This window comes from Panthera pardus, unplaced genomic scaffold (genome assembly GCF_024362965.1).
Source record: "Panthera pardus isolate Hobbes unplaced genomic scaffold, ASM2436296v1 HiC_scaffold_25, whole genome shotgun sequence".
Classification (NCBI taxonomy): domain Eukaryota; kingdom Metazoa; phylum Chordata; class Mammalia; order Carnivora; family Felidae; genus Panthera; species Panthera pardus.
In genome coordinates this window covers 30,668,887-30,677,654 of record NW_026526821.1, presented here as the reverse complement: position 1 = coordinate 30,677,654, position 8,768 = coordinate 30,668,887, and the positions used below count along the sequence as shown (strand labels likewise).

The 8,768-nt window shown below is 40.1% G+C and overlaps 1 long non-coding RNA gene across 2 annotated transcripts; it reads right to left on the bottom strand.

Annotated features, from left to right (window-relative positions):
- Positions 1-517: 517 nt before the first annotated feature.
- LOC109274833 (uncharacterized) lies at positions 518-8,768 on the bottom strand. Of its 2 annotated transcripts, none has more exons than XR_002083854.2 (3): positions 8,593-8,768; positions 1,485-1,819; positions 518-886 (listed from the first exon to the last, which is right to left on the bottom strand). It is a non-coding gene; the product is annotated as an uncharacterized LOC109274833 (long non-coding RNA). The 2 variants fall into 2 exon arrangements; XR_008417767.1 differs by lacking the exon at positions 8,593-8,768 and adding an exon at positions 4,143-4,234.

The following is an 8,768-nucleotide window of genomic DNA, read 5'->3' as shown; positions in this document are numbered from 1 at the left end:
GTTGACCTTTGCCCTCAACAAAACTCATTATGGTCTTTCTCTTTATTTCAGTTATTCTGGTAGGTGTATAGTAAGATTTCATTGTGGTTTAATTTACATTTCCTTAATGATGAGCTAGGTTGAATGAATGAGTGCAACTTTTTGTGCATTTATTTGCTATTTGTATCTCTTCTTTGATGAAGTATCAGTTCAAATCTTTGCCCATATTTTGTTGAGCTGTTGGTTTTCTTATCATTGAGTTTTAAGAGTTCCTTATATATTCTGCATATGAGTAATGTGCCTTGATGGTCTAAACCTACACGGGCCAGTATGGTAGACCCTAGCCACATGCAGCTATTGGGTACTTGAAATGTGGCTGGTCTGAATGGAGATTTGTTATAAGTATAAAATGCACCACAGATTTCAAAGATTTAGTGGCCCAACTTGTAAAATACCTCATTATTCGTCTGTATGTTGATTTCATGTCACGGTGATAAATGTTTTGAATAGCTTGGGTTAAATATATTATTACAAGTGATTTCACCTCTTTGTGTTTTTAATGTGGCTACTAGAAGACTTTGAATTACACAAATGACTCACATTATATTTCTGTTGTACAGCACTTTGAACCAATCATAACAATATCATTCTGTATCAGTCAGGGTTCTCCATAGAAACAGAACCAATAAGTTTGAGCAATTGATTGCAAGGAATTGGCTCATGTGATTATGGAGGAAGGTAAGTCCCAAGATCTGCAATGAGTTGGCAAGCTGGAGACCCAGGAGAGCCGATGATTTTGTTCCAGTCCAAGTCCAAAGGCCTGATAACCAGGATTGCTGACAGTGTGGTTTCCATCCAAAAGCTGGCAGCCTCCAGACCCAACAAGAGCCAATGTTTCAGTTCAAACCTGAAAGCAAGAAAAAAGTCAATGTCCCAGTTTGAAAGCAGTCATCTAGGAAGAACTTTCTTTTATTTGGGCAAGAGTCAGCCTTTCTGTTCCATTCAGATCTTCAACTTATTGAGTGAAGCCTACATTAGGGAGGGCAATGTGCTCCGTTGAGTCAACATTTGGAATGAAATGTTAATCTCATCCCTAAAAAACCTCACAGAAGCACCTATAATGTTTGACCAAATATCTGGGCACCCCATGGCCCAGTCAAGTGGACACATAAAATTAACCATCATATGTTTCCTGTTTTTCTAGCTTCGAGGGAAGCTAGACCCAGTTATGGGTAAAGAGATGTGAAGGGAAATCTGCTCAGGGAATCCCAGGAAAGCTTTTGCTCACACAAAAGGAGACATGATTAGTACTTATCCTTCTTTGTGTCTCCCTAGCTTACTTGTGGATGTGATGCCTGCATCTGGAGTAGCCATCTTGTGACCATGAGGTAATAAATGAGGGGAGAAACATCAATGTGCTAAGGATAATGAAGCAGAAATATGGGAAGAGCCTGGGTACCTAACGGTATTTGGGGTCACTGGAACAATACCAGCAATTGGCTTACCTTTGGATTTCTTCTTACGTGGCTAAAATTTGTTAAGTTCATGGTTTGTTGTTGTTGTTACTTGCAGCCAAATATATTCCTAACTGATGTTAGAAGAACAGTAGGTACTATTTTAGGCATTGGGGATTAATAACGCCCTTGAGGTAGAAAGACACATTTAGGGGCGCCTGCGTGGTTTAGTTGGTTGAGCGTCTGACTTCGGCTCAGGTCATGATCTTGCGGTCTGTGAGTTCGAGCCCCGTGTTGGGCTCTGTGCTGACAGCTCGGAGCCTGGAGCCTGCTTCAGATTCTGTCTCCCTCTCTCTCTGCCCCTTCCCCACTCATGCTCTGTCTCTCTGTCAAAAATAAACATTAAAAAAAAATTTTATAAAAAGAAAGAAAGACACATTTTAAAGGGGGGGGGGAGAGTTAATACATAAACAAGATAATGTAAGACTGTGGTAATTACTATGAAAACAAATTAACAAATAAAGGGAAACTGGGTATAGCCAGGGAAGGCTCCTTTTGTGATATGATAGTTAAACTGAGCTATAAGGAACTAAAAAGGAGCTGACCACACACAGAAAGAAAGATACAGGCCACCTGGGTGGCTCAGGCAGTTAGTGAAGCAGCTGACTTTGGCTCAGGTCATGATCTCATGTTTTGTGAGTTCGAGCCCCACATCAGGCTCACTGCTGCCAGCACAGAGCCTGCTCTGGATCTTCTGTACCCTCCTCTCTGCTCCTCCTCTGCTCATGCTCTATCTCTCTCTCAAAAATGAACATTTTAAAAAATTAAAGAAAGAAAGAAAAAAAGAAAAGGACTTTCCAGGCAGAGGGAATAGCAGGTGAAAACACCCTGAGATGGAAAAGAGCTTGGCTGGTGAAAGAACTGAAGGAAGGCATGGAACCAGAGAAAGCAAAGAAGAGAGTGTAAGGGTGAGGCTGGAGAAAGAGATGAGCTCCAGGGCACACAGGGTTGGGGCGGGGGGAGCACAGAACACAGATGGGACTTGAGGTGCAATGCGAAAGTCTTGAAGGCTTTTTAGTGTCATAGCCAAATGGTGTTGAGTAAGAGAATTCTAGTTGCCATTTGCAACGTGGAAGCTTGAAGACCAGTAGGAAGAGGTTGAAGAAATAAAATAGCCACAAGATGAGAGTTAAGATGGCAGAGAAGTAGAGGGACCTGAATCTTCCTTGTCCCTCAAATACAGCTGGATTGAGGTCAGATCACTTAGAACACCCAGGAAATAGATCTGTGGAGCAGCAGAAGGATCTCCACAGTTGGAGGGGGACGGCTTGGCAGGATCAAGGTGCATGTATGTGAGTTGGGGGAGATAAAATGGTGGAGGTACGGAGGAGAGGGAACCCTTTCTGTGGGGAGACAAAAGGGAAAGAAAGAGAGAGGAATTGTGCAAGTGCAGCATTGAGTTAGCACAAGAGGAAAACCTCTCTGGACCACCGAGTGGAGAACGAGAAGTACTGAGTATCCCGGCTCATTTTTTGCAAACAACCTTTGAAGCTAAAACTCCCAGGTTTTGGAAGTGCATGACTTTCTCCAGAGTGGAGCCATGGTGTGCACTCCTGGGGAGGAGGGAGCTGTCCCCGAATTGCATAGTGTGGTGTAGCAGATCTCAGGGCAGCCCTGGTAGAGAACAGTCCCCATCCTAGAGTAGTTTAGGAAGAGGATGTATTGCCTCCTCAAGGACAAAAGACCCTGCGTGCCAGCCAAAGGTCTTTCATTAGCAGGGTGGAAAGGCTCCACCCTGGAGCAGGGGAGCAGAGTCATGCTATGCTGGGTCCTTTAAGACTTGGGGCTTTGAATCCCAGCCCAGCGCCAAGGGGAAGACTCAGAAGAACAGTGGCACAGGTCAAGCTGACTTCCCACGCTATTCTGTGAGGGCTGCCTGAACAGCCTGGGCTGAGATCTCTGGTCCAGGGAGAAGGGATTGGAGTGACACCATTTTCCCCCCAACACCAACATGGTGGAACTTCAGAGAGCAGCACAGTGGCCCCCAGTGGAGGCAGGACATGCTTACACCAAAACCCGCCCCTCTGTGCCTGGCAACTGATTATTTACTGGAGCAAGACTGACTGACCCAATGTAGCCTGCCTCTCCTCCAGACCAGCACAGCCACCACCCCACGCACCAACAGACAACTCTTTTTCTTTTCTTTCCTTTTCTTTCTCTTTCTATTTTTCTTTCTTTATCTTTCTTTCTCTCTTTCTTTCTTTTTCTTTCTTTCTTTTTTCCACCCTCACTTTCTTTCTTCTGGAATCAGGCTCATAGTGCCTGATTTGTTTTTTTTTTGTCATTTCTTATTATATATTCTTTTTGTTTTTTTATCAGGCTTTTTTATTCTTTTTCCTTCTTTCCTCTTTTCTTCTGCTTTTTTTTTCTTTCTTTTCCTTTCTCTTTTCTTGGAATCAGCCTTATAGTTTTTTGTTTCTCTATTTGGTTTTCTTTTCTTCCCTTTCCGTTTTTTCTCTTTATGGGATCAGGTTCCCCCCACCCACCCACCCACTGCTTTTTTCCCCCCAGGGTTACTTCAACAAACAAATCAAAGCACACCTAATTAAAGCTCCAAACACTCCACACTGCAAGTAAGGAGGAGCTCTGCAGAGGACTGACTAGTGGTTAGAGCAGCCAAAATGCAACAGCAGAGTGCACACATCATACAAGAAACACTTCCTGGAGTGCCAGGCCCCGGACGGTGTATGACTCCTTTTTAATACAGTAGTACTCTCAGGTGCAGGGCACATAACACACTCTTAAAATATTTAAAAGACACAAACTTAGCCGAAATTACAAGATGGAGGAATTCTCTCCAAATGAAAGATCAAGAAGAAATCACAGCCAGAGACTTGCCCAAAACAGATAGAAACAATACATCTGAACAAGAATTTAGAACAACAGTCATAAGACTAATAGCTGGGCTTGAAAAAAGCATAGAAGACACCACAGAAACCCTTGCTGCAGAGATCAAAGACCTCAGAATTCTTCAAGATGAATTTTAAAAATGCTATAGCTGAGATGTAAAATAAACTAGATACAGTGACAGCAAGGATTGAAGAAGCAGAGGAGAGAATAGGTGAAATAGAAGATAAAATTATAGAAAATAAATGAAGCTGAAAAAAGGGGAAGAAAATTACTAGATCATGAGGGGAGAATTAGAGAACTAAGTGATTCCATGAAATGAAACAATATCCATATCTTAGGAGTCCCAGATGAGGAGGAGCAAGAAAAAGGGGCAGAAGGTTTCTTTGAACAAATTATTGCTGAAAACTTCCTTAACCTGGGAAAGGAAACAGACATCCAAGTTCAAGAGGCACAGAGAACTCCCTTCAAAATCAACAAAAACAGGTCAACACCATGACATATCATAATGAAACTTGCAAAATACAAAGACAGAGAATTCTAAAAGCAGCTAGGGGCAAAAAGGTCCTTAACCTCCAAGGGTAGACACATAAAGGTAGTAGTAGACCTGTCCACTGAAACTTGGCAGGCCCGAAGGGAGTGGCAGAAAATATTTAATGTGCTGCATACGAAAAATATGCAGCCAAGAATCCTTCATCCAGCAAGGTTGTCATTCAGAATAGAAGGAGAGATAAAGACTTTCCAAGACAAACAAACGAAAAAAGGAGTTTGTGACCACTAAACCACCTACAAGAAATTCTAAGGGGGACTTTTTGAGTGGAAAGCAGCAAAGACTAAAAAGGACCAAAGAACATCACCATAAACATAGACTCTATAGATAACACAAAGACATTAAATTCATATCTTTCAATAATCACTCTGAATGCAAATGGACTAAATGCCCTAATCAAAAGACATGGAGTATCAGAATGACTAAAAAAACAAGATCCATCTATATGCTGCCTACAAGAGACTCATTTTAGGCCCGAGGACACCTGCAGATTGAAAGTGAGGGGATGGAGACCATTTATCATGCTAATGACCACCAAAAGAAAGCCAGAGTAGCCATATTTATATCAGACAATCTAGATTTTAAAATAAAGTCTGTAACAAGAGATGAAGAAGGTCATTATATCATAATTAAGGGTCTATCTACCAAGAAGATCTAACATTTATAAACATTTATGCCCTGAAAGTGAAAGAACCCGATTATATAAATCAATTAATCACAAACATAAAGAAACTCATTGATAATAATACCATAATAGTAGGGGACTTCAACATCCCACTTACAACAATGGACAGATCATCTAAGCAGGAAACCAACAAGGAAACAAAGGCTCTGAATGAAACATTGGACCACATGGACTTAACAGATATATTCAGAACATTCCATCCTAAAACAGCAAAATACACATTCTTCTCGAGTACACATAGAACATTCTCCTGAATAGATCATATATTGAGTCAGAAATCAGCTTTCAACAGGTACAAAAAGATTGAGATCATACCATGCATATTTTCAGATCACAATGCTATGAAACTTGAAATCAACTGCAAGAAAAAATTTGGAAAATACGTGGAGGTTAAAGAACACCCTACTAAAGAATGAATGGCCTAACCATGAAATTAAAGAAGAAATTAAAAAATACATGGAAGCAAATGAAAATGAAAACACAACAGTCCAAACACTCTGGAAAACAACAAAGGCAGTCCTAAGAGGAAAATATACTGCAATTCAGGCCTATCTCAAGAAACAAGAAATGTCCCAAATCCACAACCTAACTTTACACCTTAAGGAGCTAGAAAAGGAAAAGCAAATAAAGCCCAAAGCCAGCAGAAGGGAAATAATAAAGATTAGAGCAGATATAAATGATACAGAATAAAAAAAAAATAGTAGAATGGATCAATGAAACTAAGAGCTGGTTTTTTGAAAGAATAAACAAAATTGATAAACCCCTAGCCAGACTTCTCAAAAAGAAGAGAGAGGAAAAAAAGAAAAAAAAGAAAAAAAAAGAAGAGAGAGGACCCAAATAGACAAAATCACAAATGAAAGAAGAGAGATCATGACCAACATCACAGAGATACAAACAATTATAAAAGAATACTATGAAAAATTATATGCCAACAAACTGGACAATATGGAATGGACAAATTCCTAGACCCTCACATAGTAGCAAAACTCAAACAGGAAGAAATAGAACATTTGAACAGGCCCATAACCAGAAAAGAAATTGGTTATCAAAAATCTTCCAACAGGGGTGCCTGGGTGGCTTAGTCAGTTAAGCATCTGACTCTTCACATTGGTTCAGGTCGTGATCTCGCAATCATGAGATCAAGCCCCATGTCAGGCTCTGTGCTGAGCATGAAGCCTGCTTGAGATTCTCTCTCTCCTCTCTCTGTCAAAATAAATAAATAAATGTTTAAAAAAAAACTTCCAACAAATAAGAGTCCTGGGCCAGATGACTTCCCAGGGGAATTCTACCAGACATTTAAAGAAGAGTTAATACCTATTCTCCTCAAACTGTTCCAAAAAATACCAATGGAAGGAAAACTTCCAAACTCATTCTGTGAAGCCAGAATTACCTTAATTCCAAAACCAGACAAAGACCCCACTAAAAAGGAGAATCACAGGCCAATATCCCTGATGAATTTGGATGTAAAAATTCTCAACAAGATTCTAGCAAATCAGATTCAACGGTATATTGAAAGAATTATACACCATGATCAAGTGGGATTTATTCCTGGGCTGTAGGGCTGGTTCAATATTAGCAAATCAATCAATGTGATACATCACATTAATAAAAGAAAGTATAAGAACCATATGATTCTTTCAACACATGCAGAAAAAGCATTTGACAAAATACAGCATCCTTTCTTGATAAGAAACCCTCAAGAAAATAGGGATAGAAGGAAGATACCTTGACATCATAAAAGCCATATATGAAAGACTCACCACTAATATCATCCTCGATGGGGAAAAACTGAGAGCTTTCCCCCTAAGACCAGGAACACGACAGGGATGTCCACTCTCACCACTGTTGTTCAATTTAGTGCTGGAAGTCCTAGCCTCAGCAATCAGACAACCAAAAGAAATAAAAAGCATCCAAATCGGCAAGGAAGAAGTCAAACTCTCACTCTTTGCAGATGACATGACACTCTACAGGGAAAACCCAAAAGTCTCCACAGAAAAACTGCTAGAGCTGATACATGAATTCAGCAAAGTCACTGGATATAAAATCAATGCACAGAAATCAGGTGCATTTCTATAGACCAATGATGAAGCAGCAGAAAGATATATCAAGGAATTGATCCCATTTACAATTGCACCAAAAACCATAAAATACCTAGGAATAAATCTAACCAAAGAGGTGAAAAATCTATATACTGAAAACTATAGAAATCTTATGAAAGAAATTGAATAAGACACAAAGAAATGGAAAAACATTCTATGCTCATGGATTGGAAGAACAAATATAGTTAAAATGTCAATACTACCTAAAGCAGTCTACACATTCAATGCAATCCCTATCAAAATAACACCATCATTCTTCACAGAGCTAAAACAAACAATCCTAAAATTTGTATGGAACCACAAAAGACCCTGAATAGCAAAGTAATGTTGAGAAAGCAAACCAAGGCTGGAGGGTATCGCAATCTCGGACTTTCACCTATATTACAAAGCTGTAATCATCGATCAAGACAGTATGGTATTGGCACAAAAATAGACACATAGATCAATGGAATAGAATAGAGAACCATGAAATAGACCCACAAATATACGGCCAACTAATCTTTGACAAAGCAGGAAAGAGCATCCAATGGAAAAAAGTCTCTTTAGCAAATGGTGCTGGGAGAACTGGACAGCAACATGCAGAAGAGTGAATCTGGACCACTTTCTTGCACCGTACACAAAAATAAATTAAAAATAGATCAAAGGCCTAGATGTGAGACAGGAAACCATCAAAATCCTACAGGACAAAACAGACAGAAACTTCTTTGACCTCAGCCACGGCAACTTCTTATTTGACATGTCTCCAGAGGCAACAGAAATAAAAGCAAAAATGAACCATTGGGACCTCAAGATAAAAAGCTTCTGCACAGTGAAGAAAACAGTCAACAAACCTAAAAGGCAACTGACGTTAGAGGAGAAGATATTTGCAAATGACGTATCAGATAAAGGGTTAGTATCCAAAATCTATAAAGAACTTACCAAACTCAACACCCAAAAAACAAATAACCCAGTGGCTGGCTGGGTGGCTCTGTTGGCTAAGAGTCCAACTGCAGCTCATGATCTCATGGTTCATGAGTTTGACCCCCACATTGGACTCTCTGTTGCCAGCATGAAGCCTGCTTCAGATCCTCTGTCTTCCTTTCTCTGCCTCTCCC